This window comes from Sus scrofa, chromosome 4 (genome assembly GCF_054392235.1).
Source record: "Sus scrofa isolate SSC_HxYL_T2T_F1_AM1 chromosome 4, Sscrofa_HxYL_maternal_Yorkshire_Landrace_v2.0, whole genome shotgun sequence".
NCBI classification, from domain to species: Eukaryota; Metazoa; Chordata; class Mammalia; order Artiodactyla; family Suidae; genus Sus; species Sus scrofa.
The window spans coordinates 110,542,357-110,557,042 of record NC_139386.1 but is presented as its reverse complement, the minus strand read 5'-3'; the positions used below and the strand labels follow the sequence as shown (position 1 = coordinate 110,557,042).

The following is a 14,686-nucleotide window of genomic DNA, read 5'->3' as shown; positions in this document are numbered from 1 at the left end:
GGGCACCAAGGTGGTGAGAGAAGCAAGCAAGTGCGTATGCCAGGTGGGGGCAGGAGAAGTGTTGAGCGTTGGAGAAAAACTTAACCTTATAGTTTTATTTCAAATTTCAGATTATTGGGTACTAATAACATGCCTGGAGGGACTTTGGTGTTTTTTATTCTCAAAAAATTTGCATAAGCCCTGAGAGTCACAAATAGGAGACTATGGGAGGATAGTTTTTTTGTGTGGAAAAATAAATAAAGAAAAAGCACATTATGGAAATCATATGAGAAAAGAATCAGCTTCAATATAAAACTTAAAGAATGTATTCAAACCAGCCACAGACGGCCTCTCACCTTCTGGATAGTCTCTTTCTCTTTTTGGACAACAGAATGGTCAGTTATCTTCATATCCTCCAGGCTGGTTCAAAATAGCCACTTCCCTTGGGAATTCAAACCAAAAAAGAACCCTGCCTTCCAGGGACGAGAATGGAGCTGTGTGTGTGTGCATTCGTCTCTCATGAATGTGGAGGGCAGTGTCTCTACCTCCCCTGCTGTTTGTGATTAGCAGATTTGGGAACAGGGGGACCATCCTTGTCCCTTAGCACAGAACCTTGAGACTCGAAGATGTGTTTCTTAAGGAGAAAGTACAGGGGTAGAGCGGGGAATAGAGACTGTTGCATGAGGAGCCCCTTGCTAGATGTCAGACCGCACCAACCTCTGGATCCAGTGGATGGCATCTGGACTGGTTAGGCTGCACTTGGAATGGAGACAGTGCTATCAGCACAGCATCCCGAGTGGAGTTTGGGCAGTCACTTAGCATGGCTCCATGAGCCACTGAAGGGCATTCATCCCTAAGGGTGGGAAGTGCCAAACTATTTAAAAATCAGTGGGGAGAGTGCGACAGGAAATGAAGAGCAGCACATCTCCCATTTAAAATTTTGTGGATCAGGGAAAGAGACAGAGATTGCATTATTAGCCCCAAATTGGACCAGGAACAGCAGAGTCTGGAATGCTGAAGGGATGTGGTCCAAACTGCCTGCGAAACAAAAGGCCAGGGAGGCCTCCTGTAGTCAGGGGGAGTTGGCTGAGGCTTGGGCTCACAGGCTGGATGGGACCCTGCTTTGCTAGCGAGGCCCCTGTGAAAAGTCTATGGTCCATCCTGAGCACGGAGCATGGAGAACTAAGGCGCCATGCAGATGTGGAGCTGTTTTCTCATCCCTAATACTTCCCAGATTTGTGATGCTGAGGGTCAAGTCCAGTTGTGTGAAATTCCTGATGTTTTCCCTTTTCTAAAAGAGCCACAGGGTGAGATGTCAGACCTGCTTCTTTAAGCAGGATAATAAAATGTGCCACAGTGTAGTTGACCCTAGGGGAGCAGTAGGATGAATAATCTCTAGCTCTGGAAAAAAAAGACAAATCACATGTAATTAGCCTTGGAGTGTGTCTGTGTGTGTGTGTGCGTAGCATGCAGGAATGGAGGAGGGAAGGAGAATAGCAGGTTTAATGGTTTTGCTTGCTTTGGCTGATATTAAAATGCAGAAGCATTTCCTGGATACCCACTGACTAATGACAGGTGCTAGGACACCCTGTGGCATTTTTGGGCACAGGAGGATGTCACCCTGTGATGGCAAATGAGGTGGAAATTTTGTGAAGTAACAAAGTTACATGTGTCTAATGAAGTATTACTGCAATTGAGGATTCTTTTAAAATTGGACATAATGTAAACTTGTGGTTATGCTTCTGTTCCTCTTAGTTCTATGGGTGATCTAGGAGGGGAGGGGCCTTCTATATGCAAAGTAGGTTCTAGAGCTGCTGAGGATAAATCCTGGAGGTGGTTGGCGATGAGAGTGATTACTTTATGAATTTATTCCTGGGAAGGGAACCTTCCAGAAGGAAAAGCACAGATGGACTTCTGAGAACTCTGGCAAAAGTCCCCACAGGAGCCCTTATTTTATGAGCCCTGACCTGAGAACACTCCCTGGGACGGCAAGCTTGCTACCTGGTACCTAGAACAAGATGTTTTGCTGTGCTGCAATTTTGCTAGACTCCTGAAGAGGGAAAAATCTTTTTGCTTTTACATTGTTTACTTTTTACATTGTTTTACTTTGTGTTAATTTTATCCCTTCTGGGTTGATGTGGGGATTGAGGCCTGTTAAAATCATCTGTACCTTGCTTACTTGGGCTCTTTTTAATGTAGCTTCTTGCCCCCACTTTCTTATTTTACACAGCTTTGGGGGACTATCTGGAGTGGTATACTGGAGTCTCCCCTAAACTTTCCTGCAGCCCAGTCAATGAATCCACATCCAGGCCCACCCACTGGGCTGGGTGTATTTATGGAGTGTATGCTTCACACTCTCTGTGGGCAAGGCGGACATGAAAGGCTCTGCTCCCTCAGAGAGTATAATCTCATGAAGAGATATGTTTTGTAGACATAAAATGATTGCTTTAAAAAAAATGGCAATAATATGCTATAGTCTGATGTGGAAGGTCTGAATTTCCCCAGAATGCAAATGAGTTTTCCCACTCATGGAGGAAGTTTTTGTCATAGACCAGTGCAGTTACTATACCTTCTGGATGTTCCACAGCTGACATCATATAGATTTGAGTGAGTTTTAAAGACTTAGCCCTGGTAATAGCACCTTGAGTTGAAGTCCCTGGGGCTCTAGTGATATTGGAAAGGTTATTAGACTTTCCAGAGTCCCCGGTGGAATTCTTTCTCTCCTGCTCGTGGAGTGGAAGGTGGCACAGCAAAGTTCTGAGTCCTTGCTCCATCATATTTACATTACCCTGGCCTTGCTGGCCTATAAATGAGGACAGTACCACCTACTTGGAGGGTTGCTGTGAGGATTCTAGTCAATGAATCTAACTCTCCAAACACTTGACTCGACATAGTAGAGCCTCTGTTGGTAGCAACTTTTACAACTATTATTCAATCCTAGACTCTTGAGACAGGTAAACTGTCTGCAGCTGATCTCCAAAATCAGCTAGAAAAGGTGATGGGGAACTGCTTCCTTGTACCAACTGGGGAATAGTACCATTTTATCACTTCATAGCTCAGGGACCGAGAAAAGCACATAACTGCTTCAAGCCCCAGCCTCTCATCTATATTACCTACTTCATAGATTTGTTGGAAGGATTGAAACAGCTATCATGAAAACGTTTCCACTTTAAATGTGAAACTTGCAGATGCCATTCAACTCAAATTTGTGCCGATAAGTATGTTCCTTAGCAAAGCTGAAGGAGTCTCAGGTGTGCCTTCATAAATCTGAAAAGTTCCTGGGCTAGGAAGGAATTTTTTTTGCCATTCTTTCTTACACAAATAGAAAAGTTGAGATTTAGAAAAGTTGTGACATGCCCAAGACTGTGATAAAGCCAAAGAGGAACTTGGTTCTCCGATCTGGCAGTTTCTGTCAGACAACTTGAAAAGCAGGAGATGGCCAAATGTAACTGCAGGAGAGTTTCCCACCCTCTCCACTCCCGGTTTTCATGAGTGAGGGTTTCTCTTATGCGAGTTGAGCCTGCAACCCTGCTCTGGTGAGAATTTGTCAAATAGCTCTCTTGTCTTGGAAGGTTTACAGTAAATAGAGTTTCAGGTTATCCTGGGGATTTATTTTAGTCTCAGGTACTGTAAAGAAAACACTTTTAAGGTTCTTCTAAAAATAAAATTCCTCTGCGATGTTTGGCCTGTGGCTAATGTGTTTGGAAACATGTTTTCTGTAAAACTCAACCTCATTAATCTACTTGCAAATCCAGAAAGACAGCCTTCATTGCACACATCAGGGCTTGTCCCAAACTTTCTCTGTTCAGTGGGGAATGAAGAGAAATGAACCGCAGGCTCGAGGCGCCTTGATCTCTTCCCCCACCACCCCAAGTAGTTTAGCAATTGAGTCTAGTGTCAAGTGCAGCCTCAGCTCTGGAAACCAGCACTTGGGGCCTGGCCACCAATAGGGCATCATTTTTTTTTCTCTCTGTCTTAACACTTCTGAGGCCCTATGCCATGGGGGGGGGGGCTTGGAAGGGGCTGGAAGCTGTCACCTTCTCACCAACCAGGTAGAGTCCTTCTTCTTCAGGAAAGGCTTTCGCCCTGCTCTGGGTCCTGGCTATTTCCATGGCTCCCAAAGAATCAGCCTCTGATGTTTCAATTATTTATTCATCGAAATGATTTCAGCGAATACTTTAATTTACTGCTGTGTAATTAGGGGAGATGCCATTCAGTAAATGGGGGTGACTAGCTCAAAAAGGAATGAAGTAGTCAGGTGAACTCAAGGACAAGGACCTGAATGCTCACAGCCTCCCCCTTTCCTTGTCTGGTTTATGAGGTTGCCGATCCAGGGAGAGAGGCTGCATTCACAGGGTAGGCATGGGTGTATGAGGCAGCAAAGCCCCAGCTGCATCCTTGGTAAAGCAGGGTTGAGCCCCACATTGGACAGACTCTGACAGCTTTCATCAATTTCACTCAAGACAATCTCCTTCAACGTTGTGCTTTGAATTGATATAAATAATTTCTTATTATAAAATAATTAAAACCTGTCCCTCTTGAGTTCCCTGGTGGCTCAGAGGGTTAAGGATCCAGCATTGCCAGTGCTGTGGCTTGGGTGGCTGCTGTGGCACAGTTTTGATCCCTGGCCCAGGAACTCTTGCATGCCATGGGCGCAGCCAAAAACAAAAGCAAAAAATAAAATCCATCCTTCTTGACCTACATATTCCACCTGTGTATTAAGAGGGTTGTCTTAAGAGCAGCAGTTTTATGTTGGGAAATCCAAGCCTGGATTTTGTGTTGGGGGAGCTTTATGAGGCATTCCACAATGTCTAGGTTTTAATTTTGCTTTTATTTCAATGTGACAAGATGTGTTGGACTGAGATGCCTTTGGGCTCTAGCCCTGGAATTTATGAAGCGAGAATGTTGCAGGGTTATGGCATGGGTGAGGCTGGAAGATGTCACCCTCACACACAAGGGTTCAGTGCAATAACATATGTTAGAAAAATAAGCTAACATTGGAACAGTAAACACACACACACACACTCACACACACACACTCTCTCTCTCTCCACATACACATATGATATACAGCAAAGCCAGTGTATATCAAATATCAAATCTTGGACACCCTCTGTTTGGTTCTCAGGCCTGCCTTTTCCTCTTAGTTTTCTGAAGGTTGGGGAGCAGCTTCATTGGTATCCTTTCTGTTTCCCTCTCACATGCAGGAAATTGAGAGGACAGGAGTCAGAAGCCAAGTGTCTGGGCATCTTTCAGCCATAGTTCATTCCCATTTATTTTTGGACGTAGTTTATTACTACTCTATCTGCTCTCTGATCTCTTTCTCAAGCCATCCCCTGAGCTGCCTCCAAGGTGGCAGGTGACAATGCTGGCCTGGCCAGGAACAAAGACAGTTACCTTTAGCTCCTTGGCTGCCACCGGTCTCCCTCTGAGCACCTGCTCTGTCTTGTTGCGCTCCCTCCACGTGTCTAATTGACACTCCAAGCCCTCTGGGCAGGGTTGATTTTTTTTTTTTCCCCTTACTTCAGTTATCTGCTGTCTTCTGTGGTTAGATTGTTTATGTCTGATGTTTAACTTCTCCATTCACCCCCTCTTCATTCTTAAAAAAATGCAAACAGAAAAATCTTTAAAATGAACACATTTGGTTGCTGTTAGATATATTGGAAAAAGAGTAATATGAGGCATGGGAGGTGCCTTGGTCTGAATGTTTGCGTCCCCCTGAAATTCTTATGTAGACATCGTGACTCCCTGAGGTAGTATTAGGAGGTGGGGCCTTTGGGGTGATTAAGTCACGAGAATGGAGCCCTCAGAAATGGGATTAGTGCCCTTATAAAAGAGATTCCACAGAAATTCCCAGCCCTGTTCACCATGTGAGGACATGGTGAGAACACAGACCTCCATGAATTGGAAAGAGGGCTCTCACCAGACATTAAATCTGCCGACACCTTGATCTTAGAGTTCCCAGCCTCCAGAATGGTGAAAATAAATTTCTGTTGTTTATAAGCACCCTAGTTTATGATTTTTGTTATAGCAGCCTGAACTAAGGAGGCTTTTGATGGCTCTTGGTGCGTACCTAGAGCAGCTGGTGATTGCCAGGGAGAAGAGGAGTTAGTGAAGGAGGGGTCTCCTCAGTCTTACCGAGACAGTGGCCAAAAGACAGACCAGGCCCAGGCCCTCTGATTGCTTTGCTCAGAACAGAATAGACTTTATGATTTATACCTTGAGGTTGACAGTTTCCTATGGTAGAAAAACTGAATAGCCTCATGGCCAGAGAAATGTACCTTTCCTAAGTACTTTTATGTATGAGTACTATGCTTAAGATTCTTATATAAAATATAGGAATTTACAGTTAGACAAGGTCCAGGGCTTGGTAGCTGTCACTGTTTATGTCTTTAACCCATTCATCCATCCACCCATCCATTCATCCACACATCATCCTTCCATCCATCTGTTCATCCACTCGCACTGATTAACTACAGTGAAACAGAAGAAAGTTTTAGAAGATAAATGTGGGAAACATGCACCCAAACTTCATCTACCTGCACATAAATCACTGCAAAGTGGCTGGGAAATTAGAGGGCTAAAAATGAAAAAAGAAAGCCAATGCTCTGGGCTAGGAGAGATCAGCCTGGGAATGTTTCCGAAAGGAGTGATTGAGGTAGAAGAGGAGGGATATGGAAGAGGAAAAGCATTCCAGGTTGGGAGAAAGACCTACAGAATGCGTGAGGGTGGACGTGGTCCAGGGCTGGAATGGGCTACCCATGGGTGGGGCACTCAGTAATGAGAGCATAATGACAGCTGGAGGAGAGCTGGTGGAATAGAGAAGGGTGGTGGAATTGCCAGAGTTCTGTTGGGAGTCTAATAAAGAATTCATGAATTACCTAGGACGGTGACACAGGCAGAGAAATGGCCCTCAGTACAAGCAAGGGTAAGCATTCCACTTCAGGCTGTCTGCCCTACAGCTGAGGGCCTATGCTTGTAGCTCTGAGTCTGTGTCTGTGGTGGAGGAAACGGTCTGGTTGAGGTAGTGACAGTGCGTAATGTGTTCATGCCCAAAGGGCCAGAGGCCACTTCTGTGGCACAATGAAGGTATTGAGAGTCAACAGTCCTGGAGACTAGGAGTTCAAACAAGATGCCAAGGCCTAGAGAAACAGGAGTTGAGCACTTGCCATGAAGGTGCAGAGAGCTGTGGTCTCAGCTCTTAGAAACAATATCAAAAGAAGCTGTTCAGAGCAAAATGCATTCCATGTGCTGGCTCTGCCCATGTGTTTCTTGTCAACGAGGCTAATCTTCCTGGGTTTGGAAGGATTTCTGTTTGAAATTTTATGAGCCTTGGCTGGGAAGCAGCACTCACCCTGGAGTTGTGGGAGTTAATGGCCTTTTCTGGCGGCATGACTCTGGGGGCCTAGAGGAGTTCCCAAATGCCAGGCAAGGAAAAACTCATAGCCCATATTTCAACTTAAAATTGCACTTTATTTATAGGTAGCCAGGGACCAAAGGCTCCCCAGCATCCTTCCTCAGCATCACCTCAGAATCTGATGTGGTGTATCTGGGCTCACAGGGTCTTCCTTGGGTCAGCGTTTAGAGCTCAGGCCAGCATTCTTACAAGGAATATGCCCAAGTTAGAGGCCTTTCACTCCCCCATGCCAAATAGGGACATCAGCTGACATCCAGAGTAGGAGCAGTGTTTCTTCCTTAGTCTTCCTACTTAGTATTACTTAAGTATAGAAGTACTTAAATAGAGCAGTCCATACTAGCCCTCAACACACCGATGCCTACTATTCTTCAACCAGCGTTTATGGGACAGAGCCTGGGAGTTGATCATTGGATGGGGCACCATGATAGACCCACAGGAATGAGAATGGGATGGCCATCCAGAGGACCTTAGCTCAAGCCCTGCCCTTCCATAATCTATCAAGTTATGTCACTGTGACAAATCTTTGCCCTTCTCTGGGCCTTTGTCTTCTCACTTGTAAAACAAGGAGATTGGACCAGTTAGTACAAGTGCTGAAATTCAAAGTAGTGGAAAGAGTCTTAAAAATCTAAGACTCTAATCTAATCTTACTCTCCAAGGAGAGTAAATGAAAGAGGCCCTGGGAATTTATTCAAATACTGGTGTTTTATATAGTGTCACTTCAGGGCTTATTATTTATGGTAGATTATCTACTTGGGACAGCCTAAGAAAGACTCCTTACGAATATTCAGCTTGGCTCTCTGAGTCCTCTAGCCATCCTGCATCTTTATACCAACCTGATATTTTATATGCTAATCCTACAGATGAGCAGCTGTTTATAGCAATGATGGCAGACCACGTTCTTGACCTGTACCCATTCCAGTGTTCGTTCTGCCTGGGCCTGACTCTTGGCCCTGGCTGCTATTTACTGTTCCTGCCCTTTTACTTGGGGTTGCTCTTTATTTTTCTTGGCTTGACTCTTAGCTTCCCCTCAGGGTCTTGGCTGGGACCTACTCATGGACTCAACTCTTTTCAAACTACCTCAGATAGAATTTGAGTGCCCCATTTGATCCCTCACGACTCAACTCCTGCTGCTGGACATAAAAGAATGGAAAGCAGGGGAATTGGACACTCTTGAATATAATACTCCTAGATGGCAATAAGTATTGCACCAACATTTTAGCCAAAAGGAGTGTTTATAAAGAAAATTGTATAGGATGAGTTAAATATGACTTTCTGAGGGCTCCAACCATTGGTCCTAGTTTTCTCTTTGGAGGTCACACATGAACAAGTCTAATTCCTTCCTTATCTGACAACTCTTCATATATTTGATTACAACTATCAACCCCTGTTATCAACCTCCTGTTATCATCTTACACCCCTGCCAAGTCAGCTCTTCCCCAGGCAAAACATGTCAAATTTTCCAACATTCCTCAGATATGATGGTTTTGAATATTTTTGCCAACCTGATGTTCTTCTTAATCCTGTCTGACTGATCTTTATTCCGCTTCCTTTGAGGTACCCAAAGCTGCATGCCACACTCCGGATTAGACCTGATCAGCCCAACAAGCTGGATTCCTTTGCTTAAAATCATTATTCCCAAAGTGATTTCCTTTCATCCCAGCTCCTGTAACATGCTCTGGGGTTAGGGGCTGGAGATCAGTTAATTTTAGTTAAATATGTTTAGGAAATCCTGCAGATTATCCTCCTTCTTGGAGATTTCAAAATATACATTAGAGTACTAAAGGATCAGAGTAGTCCTATTTGCCTTTACCTAACCTAGTGTTCTCCAATTTTATTTGACCACAGTACTCTTTGCTAAAGTATCACACATTGGCCTCCCTAGTATGCCATAAAGATTTGGAAAGCACTGCTCAACTTCTGTTTATGTCACCTGAAATTATTTTTTTCCTTTCCTTTTCTTTATCTTTTTTATGTTTCTGTCTTCTTTCTTTCCTTCCCTCTTTCATTGCTTCCTTCTACTATCCTTCTATGACAACATACTGAGTTAAGCATCAGTCAAAACTCTTAGATATTTTTCAAACCTATAAATCATGGTGATAATTCATGGCAAACTCCCTCACATCTGACACTTGTTATTTGCTATTACTCATTTGTGTATTAAGTATGCATTGTAGACCTTAATTTAAACCATTAACAAAAATATGGAGCTCAATAAACATATGTTGAATAATTTAAGCATAGGGCTGAGGCCTATATCCTTTGTATATGGTAATTCAGTTAGTTATAATTGTCCTAATTATCCAGCTAGTGTATCCTAGTATCCAGCCCTTATTTCTCAATGCTTGTTCATGAGGCTATCTTGAAATCCTCATCGAATTCCTTGCTGCAGTCATGTTCATCACCAAGTCAGATTCCCTAATATACAAGTCTAGAATAATCCTGTCGTAGAAGAAGATGAAATGGATATGGCAGAAGTTTAGAAATAGAGGTGAGAATTGAAAAGTAGGTAGAATTTAAATAAGCAGAGGATTGGAAAGCATTGAGGTAAGCATCAGTAATGCAATCTAGAGTTTGCTGTTGTAAGATTCAATGCAGGGAGCTGCAAGGTAGAGGGTTGGGTAAGATGAATAAATAGCTAATAATGTGGTTTTATCATTACTACTTAAAGGATAAACTCTAAGTGTTGATTAAAAGGAATGAGTGAAATAACACACAGAACTCTTATTACTGGGGGAGCTGGGGAAAGCTTCACAATAGAAGTGGGCCTGAGCTAGCCATAAAGATTGGGTAGCCTCTTCCATGCAGGGATGGAGGGCTTCAGCTTGTCTTCAGACTTTTTTCTCAGGCCCTTTCTCTCCCTTTTCTCCTTCTGTGACTCTCTAATATGAATGTTAGTGTGTTTGATGTTGTCCCAGAGGTCTCTGTAACTATCCTTATTTCTCTTCATTCTTTTTTCTTTACTCTGTTGCATGGCAGTGATGTTTACCATTCTGTCTTCTAGCTCTCTGATCCATTCTTCCTCTTCATTTATTCTATTGATTCCATATAGTGTATTTTTCATTTAAGTTATTGTATCCTTCAACTCTGTTTGGTTGTTCTTTATATTTTCTAACTCTTTGTTAAAGATTTCTTATAATTTCTCTTCTGTACATCCATTCTTTTCATGGGTTCTTGGATCATCTTTACTCTTAAATCTTTCTTGGGTAAATTGCCTATCTCCACTTTACTTAGTTGTTCTGGGGTTTTATCTTGTTTCTTCATCTGGAACATATTCCTTTGCCATCTCATTTTACTTAAATTTCTATTTGTATTTTTATGTATGTAATAGGTTAGTTATGTTTCTTGACCTTGGAGAAATGGCACCCTGTAGGGGATGCCCCATGTATCCAGAAGTACACTCTCCTCTTGTCACCCAAGGACCAGGGGCCAGTTGCTCGCAGGATGTGTTCTGCCTCTTGGTGGGTAAGTCTGGTCTAGAAGTTTGTGCAGGTTTCCTGCCCACTGATGGGTGGAGCTTGGTCTTGGCCCTCTGGTGGGTAGAGCTGTGTTAAGGGGCCTGTCTAAAGGTGGCTGTGGGCTCAGGAAGTCTTTAGGCAGCCTGTCTGCTAATGGTTAGGTCTGTGTTCCCATCGCATTGGTTGTTTGGTCTGAGACTCTCAGCATTGGAGCCTACAGGCTGCTGGGTGGGGTGAGGACTTGGTGCTAATGATGCAACCAAGATACCTTTCTCCAGGAAGAGTTCGGTAGATGAACACTCCCTGATATTTCTGCCACTAGTTTTTATGGCCCCAGAGAGAACCACAGTCACCCTCTGCCTCCCCAGAATACCCTCTAAGACCAGCAGGTAGGTCTGGCCCAGATTCCTATGAAGTCACTGCTTCGCCTTGGGTCCTGGTGTGCATGAGACCTTGTACGTGCCCTTTAAGAGTGGAGTCTCTGTTTCCCCTAGTCCTGAGCCTTCAAAGCCAACTGCTCTGGGAGCTCCTGGATGAGGGATTTCAGGATTCAAACCTTTGGACTTCCCATTGTGGCTTAGTAGTAATGAACCTGAGTAGTATCCATGAGGACATGGGTTTTATCCCCGGCCTTGCTCAGTGGGTTAAGGATCCAGCATTGCTATGAGCTGTGGTGTAGGTCACAGATGCAGCTCAGATCCTCTGTTGCTGTGGCTGTGGTGTAGGCTGGCAGCTACAGCTCTGATTCGACTCCTGGCCTGGGAACTTCTATATGCCACACCTGCAGCCCTAAAAAGCAAAAAAAAAAAAAAAAAAAAAAAAAAAAAAATGCTTGTGAAGTTTTCAATCTATGAGGCTAGAAGGAGGACTATAGGAAAGGGTGTCACAAGCAGGGGGGAGGGGAAGGAGGGCAACAAATTCAATTACAAGGAGGGGGCTTCTGCTGGCAAATGCTCTTTCTACCCACAAGTGGGTGAAAAGCCTGAGATTAAACATTCTGAGCATTTAGAGTTGGTCTAGAGCCAACTGATTTTTTTGTTTGTTTGTTTCAAATATGTCTGGATGTGGTGAGGTTAGCTCATGTCATTTAAATGAGCCAGTCTCACAGAACAAAACACATTTTTGTGTTTGTTGGACCCGGGATTGTGCAGGAAGTAATTCTGGCTTATGTTGCCCTGGAGCTAAATGGCTCAATGGGGTCTTTTCTTTGGGGGTTTTCCACTGTGGGACTTTTCAGATGTTTAAACACTATGACTCCTGTTCTGGGGATGAGGTCTAAGACAAGCCCGTATAGATCCCTGGAACCTCCACACTGGCTTCCTTTTGCTCTTCTCCACTGATGCCTCTGACATCAGTCTGTTGAAGAAACAACTAGAATGATTGTGATTCATTGATTCATTGATTGATTGCTTCGTTCATTCAAGGTCTTTCTTTTATTTTTCCCTGTATTTTTTTTAATAGAGTGATTTTTATTTTTTTCCATTATAGCTGGTTTATAGTGTTCTGTCAGTTTTCTACTGTACAGCCTGGTGACCTAGTTACATATACATGTATACATTCTTTTTTCTCACATTATCATGTTCCGTCATAAGTGACTAGACATAGTTCCCAGTGCTATACTGCAGGATCTCACTGCTAATCCATTCCAAAGGCAATAGTCTGCATCTATCAACCCCAAGCACCCCATCCATCCCATTCCCTCCCCCTCCCCCTTGGCAACCACAAGTCTATTCTTCAAGTCCATGATTTTCTTTTCTGTGGAAAGGTTCATTTGTACCATATATTAGATTCCAGATATAAGTGATATCATATGGTATTTGTCTTTCTCTTTCTGACTTATTACACTCAGTATGAGAGTCTTTAGTTCCATCCATGTGGCTGCAAATGGCATTATTTTGTTCTTTTTTATGGCCTAGTGGTATTCTATTGTGTATATATACCACATTTTCCTAATCCAATCATTTGTCGATGGACATTTGGGTTGTTTCCATATCTTGGCCATTGTGAATAGTGCTGCAGTGAACATGTGGGTGCATGTGTCTTTTTCAAGGAAATTTTTGTCTGGGTATATGCCCACGAGTGTCATATAGTAGTTCTATGTATAGTTTTGTAAGGTACCTCCATACTGTTCCCCACAGTGGTTGTACCAGCTTACATTCCCACCAACAGTGCAGGAGGGTTCCCTTTTTCCCCACGCCTCCTTCAGCATTTGTTATTCGTGGACTTACTAATGATGGCCATTCTGACTGGTGTGAGGTGGTATCTTGTGGTAGTTTTGATTTGCATTTCTCTAATAATCAGTGATGTTGAGCATTTTTTCATGTGCTTGTTGGCCATCTGTATATCTTCCTTGGAGAAATGTCTATTCAGGTCTTTTGTCCATTTTTCAATTGGGTTGTTGGCTTTTTTTGCTATTGAGTTGTATAAGTTGTTTGTATATTTTAGATATTAAGCCCTTGTCAGTTACATCATTTGAAACTATTTTCTCAGGTCTATACTTTCAGGGATCATTTCTATAGTTTGTGAAACTATTTTCTCCCATTCTTTAAGTTGTCTTTTTGTTTTCTTTTTGGTTTCCTTTGCTGTGCAAAAGCTTGTCAGTTTGATTAGGTCCCATTGGTTTATTTTTGCTTTTATTTCTTTTGGCCTGGGAGACTGACCTGAGAAAATGTTTGTAGGGTTGATTTCAGAGAATGTTTTGCCTATGTTCTCTTCCAGGAGTTTGATGGTGTCTTGTCTTTTGTTTAAGTCTTTCAACCATTTTGAGTTTATTTTTGTGCATGATGTGAGAGTATGTTCTAGTTTCATTGATTTGCATGCAGCTGTCCAGGTTTCCCAGCAATATTTGCTGAAAAGATCATCTTTTTCCCATTTTATGTTCTTGCCTCCTTTGTCAAAGATTAATTGACCATAGGTGTCTGGGTTTATTTCTGGGTTCTCTATTCTGTTTCATTGGTCTGTATGTCTGGGTTCTCTATTCTGTTTCATTGGTCTGTATGTCTGTTTTGGTACCAGTACCACACTGTCTTGATGACTGTGGCTTTGTAATATTGCCTGAAGTCTGGAAGAGCTATGCCTCCTGCTTGGTTTTTGTTCCTCAGAATTGCTTTGGCAATTCTGGGTCTTTTGTGGTTCCATATAAATTTTTGGATTGTTTGTTTTAGTTCTGTGAAAAATGTCATGGGTAATTTGATAGGGATTGCACTGAATCTGTAGATTGCTTTGGGTAGTATGGCCATTTTTACAATATTAATTTTTCCAACCCAGGAGCATGGAATATCTTTCCATTTCTTTACATCTTCAATTTCCTTGATTAACATTTTAAAGCTCTCAGCATATAAGTCCTTTACCTCCTTGGTCAGGTTTATTCCCAGGTATTTTATTTTTAGGGGTGCAATTTTACAAGGTATTGTATTTTTGTATTCCTTTTCTAATATTTCATTGTTGGTATGCAGAAATGCAACTGATTTCTGAATGTTAATCTTATATCCTGCTACTTTGCTGAGTTAGTTGATCAGTTCAAGTAGTTTTTGGGTTGAGTCCTTGGGGTTTTCTATATATATATATATATCATGTCATCTGCATACAGTGACAGTTTTACCTCTTTTCTTCCTATTAGGATGCCTTTTATTTCTTTTGTTCGTCTGATTGCTGTGGCTAGGACTTCCAAAACTATGTTGAATAATAGTGGTGAGAGTGGGCATCCTTGTCTTGTTCCAGATTTTAGTGGGAAGGCTTTCAGTTTTTCTCCATTGAGTATTATATTTTCTGTGGGTTTTTCATGAATGGCTTTGATTATATTCAGGAATGTTCCCTCTATACCCACTTTGGTAAG

At 42.6% G+C, this 14,686-nt stretch overlaps 1 long non-coding RNA gene and 1 pseudogene across 5 annotated transcripts in view; both read left to right on the top strand.

Moving 5' to 3' along the window:
• Positions 1-14,686, top strand: part of LOC102166460 (uncharacterized) — a 418,456-nt gene that overhangs the window by 118,127 nt on the left and 285,643 nt on the right. The gene's annotated exons all lie outside the window — the stretch shown is intronic.
• Positions 13,343-13,377, top strand: LOC146404183 (small nucleolar RNA U3; annotated as a pseudogene).